General features: G+C 29.3%; 2 long non-coding RNA genes and 2 pseudogenes across 5 annotated transcripts in view; 2 read left to right on the forward strand and 2 right to left on the reverse strand.

Moving 5' to 3' along the window:
* Positions 1–544: 544 nt before the first annotated feature.
* On the reverse strand, positions 545–2,187 carry LOC149891929 (uncharacterized; annotated as a pseudogene).
* A 2,846-nt stretch (positions 2,188–5,033) lies between these two features.
* LOC149891930 (uncharacterized) lies at positions 5,034–6,812 on the forward strand (annotated as a pseudogene).
* Positions 6,813–7,549: 737 nt separating this feature from the next.
* LOC149891931 (uncharacterized) lies at positions 7,550–12,707 on the forward strand. Of its 3 annotated transcripts, none has more exons than XR_016449457.1 (5): positions 7,550–7,639; positions 11,677–11,760; positions 11,859–11,893; positions 12,123–12,203; positions 12,284–12,707. It is a non-coding gene; the product is annotated as an uncharacterized LOC149891931 (long non-coding RNA). The 3 variants fall into 3 exon arrangements; XR_016449458.1 differs by lacking the exon at positions 7,550–7,639 and adding an exon at positions 10,377–10,690; XR_016449459.1 differs by lacking the exon at positions 7,550–7,639 and adding an exon at positions 11,426–11,540.
* A 246-nt stretch (positions 12,708–12,953) lies between these two features.
* LOC149891932 (uncharacterized) overlaps positions 12,954–13,873 on the reverse strand; it is a 3,350-nt gene continuing 2,430 nt past the window's right edge. Inside the window, exons 4-5 of one of the 2 annotated variants that reach the window (XR_016449462.1) lie at positions 13,728–13,808; positions 12,954–13,647 (exon numbers count right to left, since the gene is read on the reverse strand). This is a non-coding gene — a long non-coding RNA (uncharacterized LOC149891932). The remainder of the gene's footprint in view (positions 13,648–13,727; positions 13,809–13,873) is intronic. The other variant, XR_016449461.1, reaches the window with a different exon arrangement.

Genomic DNA, 13,873 nt, shown 5'->3' on the forward strand with positions numbered 1-13,873 from the left:
CTATCTCCGCGTAAAACAAAATTGGACTATCTGCATTTTTGCCAGATACATTTTTGGACTATCTGCGTTTTTCGAATGCATAAATTTTTGGTGTTGTTTCTTTAAATATTTGAAGTTTTTTATAAAACTCTATAATATTTTAAATAATAGCGATTGTTTAAACATTTATTAATAGCGATTATTTAAACACAAAACCTTGATCATAACTTGATTAAGTTTGCGAGTAATCAAGTAGTTTTAGTTAAGGTGGTAGTATACCATTAAAAAAAAATTCTGCATTTCAACTTTTTTTTTCAATTTTTAATAGTGCATAACATATATTATATGATTAAAATAAAAGTAAAAATTTTAAAATTTAATAAAATTAATTATGCGCATAATTATAGATAGACAAGAGCCTAAAAATGAATAGCTGGCGACAGAGTTTTTTCAGCAACCGTAAATAAATTTGAACTGAAATTTTGACTTGAGATCCTTTACTTATGCAATTACAACATACACTAAAAGTTTTGGATTTTGACCAAAAAAAGTCAAAATATATGCATTTTAGTCATATTTGGAAGTTTTGGTGTTATTTGAGAACACAAAATCACTCACAATTTAAAAATAAAAAAATAAAAAAATTGTTCAAAATTCCCCACTTCCATAAACTGCACCTTCTAATGTTTTGTTTTGATCACAAAAACCTTTTTGTATAGCTTTTAGTTTCTTGCGTCTTAATTTCACTATACTTGTGCATTGTTTTTCTGCTTTAGAAATGCGCTGAGTCATTTATAAGACAAAAGTTATGTAGATTGCAACCTACCGCTTTTTTAAGCTTATTAAATAACATCTCTAAAAATTGCAGTCCATTATTAAAGTATAGAACAACTGATGCTACTCCAACACATAAAGCAGTTCTTTCAACAAGTATATCTTTGGGACACTGCTTCCAAATCAATTGATTCAAGGATTCATTAGGATTTTGTGTTTTACCGTGCAAACACTTTTCTAAAAGAATATCAATTCTAAGATCAATAAATATTGGTTTTTATAAAAACTCGAATAGCAGCAGGAATACAAATATTTTCTTTGTATGTTTTTTTTCCAGTTATTTTATCAGCCTGGAATTTGCACCAAGAATCCTTGGTGCGCAAACAAAATTGATGGCGTGTTTCACTGTCATAACTTTCAGAACAGTGAAAAAGAACAGCTGCTACACTTTTTATCATTGCATTTAAATTACCAATGTTCTGTCTGATTGCTTTGCTGTAGTAGTTTTGCAATGTGTAAATAACATTTTCTGTCAAACGACCTGCTCCTCCTAGTTTTTTACCATCATATAAAACTTCTATGCTGTTTTTTTTTAAGTTTCTTAAACGCGTGCCAACTCGTTTTTGAATATGACCAATGCACTCTGCTTTTTTAATTTCTACATTATGTCCATAAGGTTTAGCAGCAACAACACTGGTATAAGAACTACTATCTCCGTCACCAAGATATGTGGTATACCTTAAATTGTTTTTCTTTTCAGAACGATGAAAAAGTTTTAAAAAACCACTTGATTCCATAGCTGATGATGATCCAGTATGACTAATTTTACACTTTTGTCAATGTGACAACTGGAACTTTTCATATTCAACTAGATATGTGTATTTTTTTAACTTCCATATTGAACATAATTTACATGTTTTTGTTTCTATTTGAAAATCAATACATTTGCCACTTTCAACTGAAATTGCAGAAACAACTCCGTTATTTGAAGTAAAACCACGCTTTTGCCATGAACCATCTAAGCTACACATAACGTCTCTTGATGTTTCGCCTGCAGAGATTAATTCATCAGCAGCATTTTTCATGTTCTGGTCAACTAAATTTTGATAAACATCTAACAGGTTATGTAAAGTTTTATTGTAGCTATTTTTTGTTCATAGGTGGCTTCATATTCATCATTCCACAAAATTTTTCTAATGATGATAACCCTTTACCCATTTCACGAAAAGCCACAATGACACGTGTGTTAATATCAAATGGTTTTTGTCCACTACATTTGCTTTTACTAGGCTCTTGTTGTTCGATTAAGTTTTTTTTACAAAATGTAGAAGATGAAAAAAACTCAGTTTTCCAATTGCAACTGTTACAACATATTTTTAAACCAATACTTAACCCGTACTTTTTGGAGGAATCAAACATTAAATAAACATTATCTTCACACAAATTCGGGCCTTTCAGTAGCGATGTAACGTTTTCCAATAGACTAAAGTTCATAACAAAGGTAAAGTCTGTACTTTGAAAATTTTGAAAATCTCTATCAGCAATATTTAATTTTTTTGAAGAGGCAGAATGTGTAACAGATTCAAAAAAGATAAAGTTTTCGTTTCTGAAGAAGGAATCTTTGTATATGTTTCCACGAAATTTTGCTTTTTTATTATTGTATATTCTGTTTGATAATTGTTTTCTCTTTGATCCAACCATATTATTTTTATTTTAAAAAGATAAAAGATATACTATAGCATAAATAATAAAGTTTGAATGCAGCTTGAAACAAGAAGCGAATTACATCAATAAAGCCATTATACTAAACTAATTAGCAAGAAGTCGTTGCAGTCTACAACTTTGCACTTAAAAGAGTTGACAAGGTTAATATTTTATGGCTTTTTTAGGGTTAAATTTGTTTCTGCAGCGCATAACAACGGAATAAACAAAGCGTTGCTAGAGGGAAAATAAAAAAACATTTTATACCGATACATTATAAACAAGATTTAACATGTGAAACTTTTTTTATTTAGTTAAATCAACTAAAAATTCGAAATCTGCGATGATTATATTGGTTAAATAATAAAAGTAAAAAAAATTTTTTTTTTCACTTTTATTGGTGTACTACCACCTTAAGATAAATATGTTAAAAATAACTTATGTTGTTGTTAATAATAAAATTGCATATGAAACAAAACATTGTTATGTTGCATACTAATTGCTAAGTTCATAATACATATTTTGTCAATTTTATTTAGCCTTGTTGTTGTGACTAATAACTTTAGATCAAATTAAATTCTTGTTATGTTATGTTGAATTGTTGCTAAGTGGTCTTTATAAGCAAGATCTGCATATAAATATATTCAGGATGTCTGCCAAATCAGTGAAATGTTAGGGAATTCGGATATCTTCAAAAAAATCAGGGGATTATCAGGGAAATTAGGTTAAATTTTAGAAAAATCAGGAAAGATGACTCTTTATCAAACTTATATAACTTAAATAAGTTGTATATAGTACACGTAATCTAAAAGTTTATTTGGCAGCTAGTTTTATGAACTTCTTTTGATATATTTAATGTGGGTTGTATTATTGTTTATATTTTTGCAGTTGAAGAGCAATTTTCTAAAGGATAAATAGGTAAATATCAGGAAAAAGCCAGGGAAATCTAACTTAAAATTTTGGCAGACACCCTGTGTATATATATATATATATATATATATATATATATATATATATATATATATATATATATATATATATATATATAAACTATGTTGGCGTATTCTTTTAATAGAGTGCTCAATGTTCTTAAAGAGCAGAGCAATAATATATTAGTAAAAACATTTATCTAGGGGAGAGTGGGGCACCATGAGACATGGGGCACCATGAAACAAAGCAATTATACAGTGATATTAAAGTATTGTGACAAATCCTTTTGAGTGGTAATCAGTTACTACTAGATGTATTGTTTAACGTATAATTAAAATCAGCATTTCAGGGAAGCAAGAAAAAACCCATCCCCTTTCAAGGTTGTCACAGTAACCAACACTATGCTACTGAATGTGGAAAATCACTTTTCCAACTTTTATTTAGCATCTTGTCCAGTCAAGACACAACCTCTGTGTGAATTGATCTTCTCACAAGACCACCCTTGTCTGATGCAGTTTTGTGAAAGCTGGAATGGATTATTTACCACAGCTGTCATGTCAAAGCCTGTTGGTAAAAGAAGAACTTTACAGGCAGCCCTTCAACCATCCAACAGGTTACCTCTGCTTATTTCAGCCACTAAGTTCAAAAACCTGCAAAAATTAAAGCATTTTTGCCCACAGAAGGCACAAGATTTCTATAGCAGTCTTCCACATCATGGACAATCAACCGCCAACAATGATGAGATTAATGCCTCTGACATTGACGATGAAGAGGAAGATTAATTATGAATAGCTGCTGCCCTCTTTCCTTATCCTTGCTGCCCTTTTTCCTTGTATTTTTTCTTTTATAATTGTAGCTTGTAAATGTAGCATACTTGTTATTTCTGACAATGTTGCATGTTTGGTTAAGTCTCTTTGTCATTTATGAGTATCCACACTAGATGCTTTAGTCTTATTAGAGAAGAAAATTTTGTGCAACTCAAAAACAGGGAATGTCAATTTTGGAGATGGGTGACATAACGCTCTCTAAAATCCAAATAATACATCAAAAACTTTTTATATAAACTTATTTCAAACCTTGTCTGGATACAGATTACGGACAAACAAAAAAAAACTACTGTACGCTTCACTGACAGGTAGCAGAAGTCTTAAAAACTTGATTTTTAGTTTTCTCAATTTGCGAAAAATTGACATTCCCTGTTTTTCCCTTGCACCCTTCATATATATATATATATATATATGTAACTCATCTCATATTAACTTACATGCACATAAGACTGTTTTGTGTGTGCCCGTTTGTGTTTGCATATACATAATAAAACTATTATATATAATAGTTGAACACAGAAAGAAGTTTATTTTTCATGTAAATTTTTAGTGGTTGATTGCTTTCGTAGTCCTTGTGTTAGTGGCTGGTAAATAGAATCTTTTGGATTCAAATTAGTAACAAATTATTCAAGCAATTAATCTTAAGGTAAACCATTACCATAAACAAATAATTTTGTGTTTTACTTTTGTTTGCTGCTTGCTGAAAATATTGCTACTTTTTGATAGTTATAGCAATGAGTTACTGGACAAAGAGAAGAAAGATTCTAAAGGAAGTGCAACATATTTTAACTGAAATAATTGACAATGAAACACATAATATTGATGATAGAGAGGAATGGGCTATGGGAAGTTTATCACCTCAATTGTCTGAAACATTGATGGTTCCTCTTACTGAAATCAGTAGCCAAACTCCTTCATTCAACCCTTTATTCAACAGTTGCAGTGAGACATCAGAGACTAATTTTGCATCATCTTCACCACTTTCATCAGGATTACGATTACGAATCCTGATGAAAGTGGTGAACTTGAAAATGCAATTATGAATGATTCTGATTCTGATGAAAGCTCTCAGTTCAGTAGGATGGAAGAACTTGTAACAGATTTGGCATCATGGTCATGTTCTTTTAATATTACACTTACTGCGTTAGCTGCTTTGCTGACCATTTTACAAAAATATTTCCCTGATTTGCCAAAAAGTCCCAAAACAATAATGCAATCTGAAATCAACAAGAACGATGTACGTGACAGTTCATATTGTTATTTTGGCATAAGGCAAGGGGTTGTTAATAGATTGTCACAGTTAGTTGCTAACCATATGACAGTGAATCAAGTAATAACGTTACAATTTAACATTGACGGGTTGCCATTATTTAAAAGTTCAAATTTACAGTTGTGGCCAATTCTGTGTTTGATGGAACATTTTGATGGTATGGTTCAAACAAATAAGGAACCGTTTACAGTTGCAATATACTGTGGAAATAGCAAGCCGACTGATATCAATGCATTTTTGAAAGACTTTGTTGAGGAAATCAAAGAGCTTCAGGAAAAAGGAATCACATTTAATAGTGTGCGTTACAAAATAAAAATTTCTGCTCTGGTTTGTGACGCCCCAGCACGTACCTATATTAAATGTATTAAGGGTCATAGTGCATATCATGGATGCGATAAGTGTGAACAACGTGGTGTTTATGCTGGGCGTGTAACATTTCCGGAAACAGCAGCAGCCCTTAGAACAGATTTGTCATTTCTAGAAATGAAAGATCAGAAACATCATCTTGGAGAAAGCCCACTTGTTGCTATCCCATCGTTAGGCATGATATCACAGGCACCTGCAGATTACATACATTTAGTTTGCCTTGGCGTAATGAGGAAAATGGTTTTTATGTGGCTCAAAGGACCTTTAGCCACCAGACTTGGCCCACATATGGTCAAAGAACTATCAGAAAAATTGGTTGACACAGATCTTACATTCCGTCGGAATTCGCACATGAATTTGAACGTTGGAAAGCGACAGAATTTAGGCAACTGTTGCTTTATACAGCCATAGTTTGCTTTGATGGTATTCTTTCACGTCCACTTTATAATAATTTTATGCTTTTATCTGTCGCTATGAGCATCTTGCTAAGTGAATTTCTATGCTTCATATGCGCATAGTTTGTTATTGTTATTTGTAGAACATGTCTCTGAGCTAAATGGTAAAGAAATTATTACATATAATATGCATGGGCTAGTACATTTGTCAAATGATGCCAGAGCATTTGGTCCTCTGGACAATATTTCATCATTTCCATTTGAGAACTATTTATCGCAATTAAAGAAAATTGTGCGACAGCCTCACTTGCCTTTGCAGCAAATGAGAAGAGAGTTATTGAACTAAAAAAACAAAACAAAAGTGAACATACTAATACATACTTCAAGAAAGAGCATTATAACGGACCAGTCGTCTAATTGTTGAAAGTATGTGCTCAGTACAGGGAATTGTTTACCAAGCGTTGGTGCATAAAAGTTGCAGATGGAGATAATTGTTTTAGCTTGAACAATGGCAAAATAGTTATTGTGCAAAATATTGTCAAAACAGCTGAGCAGTCCTTTATTTTGTAAAACGTAATAACTGTTTATATATATATATGTTTATATATATATATATATTTATATATATATATGTTTATATATATATATATAATGTAAGTAATAACTGTTTATATATATATATATATATATATATATATATATATATATATATATATATATATATATATATATATATATATTCTTGTTTGAAAAGTGTAAATTGAATTTTTAACATTATTTTACTACAAAAATATGAGAAAACTAATTTTATGTTAATGTGACTTTATAATGTTATTCACTTTCTAGGATGGCTATAAAAAAGTATGCTATTGTTGCCTTCCTGGAGGAGGATGATGCTATTGCAATTGTGCCTGCAGCTTGGCTGATTAACAGAGAGTTGTGTTGTTGGCCTTTATATACCAGTCAAGAAAGAAAAAACAAAGCAGCAATAAATTGTGAAATACGAACTGAAAAATGGTCTAAACATTCTCGTCGAATTTTAGGGACAAAAGGCAAGTGTTTATCATTTACATTTACATTTTGATAAAAGCATGCAAACTTAAATGGGTATTGTGCACAAATGTCTAATGTATATTACTGGCTTATTATAGTATTGCTTTCCTGTATATTAAATACTTTATGTTTACTTGTTTTATGTTTCTAGATTTCTTTTTCTGAGTTTAATAGGAAGAATGATTAATATGTCAGCAGGGGTATTCAAAATCAACTATTTGTTTAAAGTTTACTACAACTTTTCTCATAGATTCATATGCAAAGGCCAGATCCGAACTTAGTAAAGCTACAATTACATCAGATCTACAGAGTGATTCAGACGATTCGAGATTACAAACAAATTGGTAAATTTATTTATCTTATATAGACAATATATATATATATATATATATATATATATATATATATATATATATATATATATATATATATATATATATATATATACAGTGGCGAGCAAAGTAATAGGTGCGAACCAAAAAATTAACAAATACGAGAATATCTTTGAAACAAATAAAATAAAAATTTGAATTTTTGTTAGAACTTTTATTTTATTACATAAATAAACAGAAATTAATAAAAATTAAGTTATTAAATATATATAATATATTTTAATTAAAAAAAAAAAAATTCCATACCGAGCAAAATAATAGGTGTAAATTAAAAATTGAGAATGGAAGCCAATAGGGTTGCAAATTATTAATATTTTGTTGCATACCCTTTATTTTTTAATACTTCCGTGCATCTTGACGGCATATAATCCACTAGTTTTCTGCAAACTTCTACAGGAATGCTGTACCAAGCCTCCTGGAGCATCATCCACAGTTCATTTCTATATTTTGGATTTTGTCCAGAAATTTTAAGTTTTAACTGCCTCCATAAATTTTCAATAGGATTTAGATCCGATGACTGAGGTGGCCAAAAATTTTACATTATTGGTCGTAAGCCACTCTTTCGCAGCTTTGGATGTATGTTTTGGGTCGCAGTCCTGTTGGAAATGCCAAATTATCGGCATATTTTCTTCGGCAAATGCCAACATGACATTATTTAGTATGTCTACATATGTATATTGGGTCATAATATCTTTGATTAAAAAAAGTGGCCCCACACCGTACCAGGAAAAGCGACCCCACACCATTATATTTCCTCCGCCGTGTTTCACTGTTTTCGCAGTGAAGCGAGGTGAAAGTTCTTGCTTTGATGGTCTTCTTACATACTGTTTTCCATCAGAATTAAATAAATTAATCTTAGTTTCATCACTCCACAAAATATTACGCCATTTTTTGGTCATATCTGGTCCCCGCCAAGCGATATGATTTTTTGCAGAAATTTTTCTTTTCATAATGTTCTTTCTACCAATTAATGGTACTTTCCTCGGAGTTCGAGCAGGCAACTTACTTTCTAAAAGCCTTCTTCTAACTGTCCAAACACTAATATTTTCATTAATTTCATTTAAAATTTTTGTTGCTGGCTTGAATGGGTCTTTTTTTGAAATAATTGTAATGTGATCATCCGTACGCTGACACGTTTTGCGTGGTCTTCCTCTATTCTCACGTGATTTTTCTGGTTTTAAGGCATTTGTAACTTTATTTTGAGAACATCCCATCGTAACTGAAATTTCCTTGTAAGTTTTTCCTTGTTTTCTTAAATTTCTAATAAGTTTTCTTTCTATCGCTGTGCAATGTTTTCCTCGTCCCATTTTATATCTAATTCTAATTTAATACAAATATGATATGTTACTATTTTATATAAGTTGCATAAATATTGACCTTACCTTTATATCAACAACAAATAAAAATAATAAAATGTTTTTAATCCTGAAGCAAACAGGTTAAAATAAACACACACCTATTATTTTGCTCCACCAAATTTGTAGGTTAAATATACAAATAGGGTATTCCCCTCATAAATTTGTAAGAAATTGGAAATATACTGCTCTCTGTTATAATAAAATAAGCATAGTTTGTGTAGCAATCAGTTCCTAGATGTCACTTTATAAAATATACTGTAAAATTTCAATTTAAGTGAAATTTATTATTCACACCTATTATTTTGCTCGCCACTATATATATATATATATATATATATATATATATATATATATATATATATATATATATTATATATACCCAGCAAACATGCTTTCAGCAGACCGTGATGCGTAAAGCCGCTACCGGTATGCCGCTGCCGGTATGCCGCTGCTGGCCCACTGTGATGCCTAATGCAGATTGCCGCTGCTGGCTAACCGATGGTGGACCGTTTTCTCGATTTGGTGTTGGCTTACCACCTTTGGCTGAAAAACGGCAAAACGCTTCGTTGTGGATACGTTTTTAAATCGGCATGCCAGCTTCGGTAAACACATGGCGATACATTACAGTTTTGCCAATACAAATCCAGAGTTGGCTTTCGGATAGCGGCTGTCGTTATGACACCAAAAGCAGGCATTTCAATTGAAATGCCTGCTTTTAATGAGACTTAGATTGATCGATGTTTATATTGTGACTGTTTTATAAAAAATTAACTGATTATAACTTATTAGTGTTTAAATTTATGCTCAAAATTGTTATTACATTTATTTTTTAACAATAGTTTACTTGATATTTATAACTCTGATAAAATTATATACTAAGTAAAACAGTAAGTATTAAATAAATAAGGTGTAAAAAAAAATCAAATTAGTTTTTAGTCTTAAAATATAAATTATATACATACAGATTTATATTGATTCTATATCTATACTTTATATTATAAAATATAGCTATAATTATTGCTTATAAATATTAAAAGTTAAATGATTTTAACATTGTTATAATCTTATAGCTATACTTATAGCTATACTTTATAATATTAAGTTTAGATATTGATATAAAGTATAGATATAGATTCAATATATATTTACAAGACTCAAAATTAAAAAGACTAATTTATATATATATATATATATATATATATATATATATATATATATATATATATATATATATATATATATATATATATATATATATATATATATATATATATATATAGGTCAGTCACAAAAGTTTTTGTACACCTTACAATTTAGAGCAAACACTTAATAAAAACCATTTTAAATGCAAAAAAATAATTTTATATTGAAAATAAAAGAATATATCGTACAAGAAATAGAAAATAATTAACTAAATAAAAATATTTATTTGTAAAACTGAAAAAGTTTAATTTTTGAATTTATAATGTCACAAAAGTTTTCCTACATTAAACAAAACTTGTAAAAAAAACAAGAATATGGAAAATGAAAAAATCTTTAGTATTTTGTTGAGCATCCATTGACATTTACACAAGCTTTTAATCTTCTGTTCATCGATGACACTAATTTTTTGGTATAAGAAGACAGAATTTATTCCATTCTTCTAGTAAGATATTTTTTAGCATATTAACATTTGTTATTCTATGTTTCCTGACTTGTCTGTCTAAATAATCCCACATTCTCTCTTTGGTTAAAGTCTGGTGATTGGGGAGGAGAATGCAGTTGTTTTGGAATATTGTAGAGCAACCATGATTTTACAACATAAGCAGTGTGTTTTGGATCTCAATCCTGTTGAAATATCCAATTATTTCCTAACTTTAATTAGCAGCATCTAATTTCAAATTGTTTTTTATAATGTCCAAATATACCCAGCGATTTATATTATATGTATTTTTTAATATATACCAGCTTTAGTAAATAAAACAATTTATATAAATTTATATAAGTTTCAATAATGAGCTTTTGGACAAAATGGCTAAGAAAAAACTGATGCCTACATCAAGTTTTCCTATGCAATGAAATAAAGAGGCATTTTTTAGTTCAGAAAATGAATAACATTTTTAAATAAAATAAACATCTTCATTTACAATTTTGTTACCTTTATTTTACAATATTTAATATATTTTTAAATATTTTATTTTTCAAACTCACTGGAGTAAAGTATTTGTGCAATAAATGTTACTGTTTCCATGTTTTTCATATTCATTCCCTTTTACTGTAACCTTTTGTATATGAGATTGTTAATAAGAATTTAAATTGATCGTAATATTAAATGTTACCAGTGAATGAAGTAAGATAGATTTTATTATTTTAATGTTATTTGTTTCAATGTTTTTTTTGAAAGAAATCCAAAATATAAGTTCTGGAGTCTGTCTACTGTTTGAAAAAATTATATACTTATTTACTAAACCATTTTGTTTCAATCAACTATTTGGCTTTCTTTATATTTTTTCAAGGTATTTTCATAGTATATTATATCGTGCTATGTTTTTGTTTGTATGGTGAACACTATGTTCAATGTGCAAACTATATTTTAGTTCATCAAATTATATTTTTATTGATGTGTTCTGTCTCTGATTTTTTCTTTTTCAGATCTGCACTTGTGTCTTAGGCCTATGGTTTGCAAAAGGTTCACCATTGCCCTTAAGTTGCTGTGGGTTTCACAATTTTATATAAGTATATCATTTTTAAATACTGTTTTATTTGTTAACTTAAAATTAAAATTAAAGATAATTCTTTTAATGAAATAACAATTTTTTTTTATTGTTCATTAGCCCCTCAAGCGTATTGGTAGGAATCAGTATACCAGGTAGAGTATTTAAGGTTACTGTATATGAAGTTTTATTTTTAAAAAAAGGCACACAATATGACTTTATTTTGATATAGTTTTTTTTAAAGATGTTTCCTTAGTTAAGATAATGTAGCAATATAATTAAGCAATGTTTTTGTTGTTTTTATGTTTTAAATTATGCTTAAATAATAAATTTAAATTATTTATTCAATTTTTTTATAAATTTAAATTATTTATTCAAATTTAGATAAACTTAGTATTTGGAGTTATTTGTCAATAACTAATGATCAGACTATTTTAAACAAAAACGTTTTTAAGGGCTGAGAAGGTAAGTTTATTATCTTTGTTGTAATAGCTCTAAACTTAACTGTTTCAATATTTTCATTATATATCATTATCTGCTTTCAGGTAAAAGTTAGAAGTTTGCAGACTGGGACGCAAATCGATTTTCAACACATGACTTTCCGAGCATATTTGGTTTTCGATTGAAATGAGAATAAGCTAAACTTAAAGATGTGTTTAAAATTAACTATTTATTTCATATTTTATATTTTAAACGTTCGCTAAACGCAAGTTAAGCAATAATCTATAGATACAAATTTTTTATATATTCTGTTTTAAATAAAAAAAAATTATTGTGACTTTAATATTCATATTGTAATTGTAAATTGCAATCTTAAAATGATTTTTATTATAACTTCTGATTATTCTTTTTGTTCACCGAGCTTAAGCGTTGCCACGTATGGCCTAATGATTTACAGTTGGGGTAGTGTTTTTTTGGTGCAAGGAGAATTTTAGTATAATAAATTCGTATTTAATGGCTATATACCTATGCACAAAGTCAAAAGGTATTTGATGAGCCTTCCAGGCATCGGCAGGATTTGCCATTCTTTTATGAGTAAAAATTGCGCTGAAAGATATATATATATATATATATATATATATATATATATATATATATATATATACCCAGCAAACATTAAGCAGGTGGACCGACAACGGACCACTCTCAGCACTTATGCCGTGCCGACGTCGGCCGCCCGCTGCGTTGCCGCGTAGGCTTGCATATCGTATTTACATCGGTCCGTTAGCGGAAAGCTACAGGCGGTTCGGCAGCGGACCGATGGCGGCAAATCGACAACTTTTGAACAACGGTCCGTCAGCGGCTAACCGATGATAAAGCGATAGCGGAATAGCATAGGACCTATAATAAGTTTTCACTAAGATTTGAATGCATTGATATACATATAAAATTTTGTATATCTTTCAGCGTAATTTTTACTCATAAAAGAATGGCAAATCCTGCCGATGCCTGGAAGGCTCATCAAATACCTTTTGACTTTGTGCATAGGTATATAGCCATTAAATACGAATTTATTATACTAAAATTCTCCTTGCACCAAAAAAACACTACCCCAACTGTAAATCATTAGGCCATACGTGGCAACGCTTAAGCTCGGTGAACAAAAAGAATAATCAGAAGTTATAATAAAAATCATTTTAAGATTGCAATTTACAATTACAATATGAATATTAAAGTCACAATAATTTTTTTTTATTTAAAACAGAATATATAAAAAATTTGTATCTATAGATTATTGCTTAACTTGCGTTTAGCGAACGTTTAAAATATAAAATATGAAATAAATAGTTAATTTTAAACACATCTTTAAGTTTAGCTTATTCTCATTTCAATCGAAAACCAAATATGCTCGGAAAGTCATGTGTTGAAAATCGATTTGCGTCCCAGTCTGCAAACTTCTAACTTTTACCTGAAAGCAGATAATGATATATAATGAAAATATTGAAACAGTTAAGTTTAGAGCTATTACAACAAAGATAATAAACTTACCTTCTCAGCCCTTAAAAACGTTTTTGTTTAAAATAGTCTGATCATTAGTTATTGACAAATAACTCCAAATACTAAGTTTATCTAAATTTGAATAAATAATTTAAATTTATAAAAAAATTGAATAAATAATTTAAATTTATTATTTA

Source organism: Hydra viridissima, unplaced genomic scaffold (assembly GCF_058129835.1).
Source record: "Hydra viridissima isolate aposymbiotic clone 2 unplaced genomic scaffold, HvirCarnegie_v1 scaffold_2, whole genome shotgun sequence".
In the NCBI taxonomy this organism is placed as follows: domain Eukaryota; kingdom Metazoa; phylum Cnidaria; class Hydrozoa; order Anthoathecata; family Hydridae; genus Hydra; species Hydra viridissima.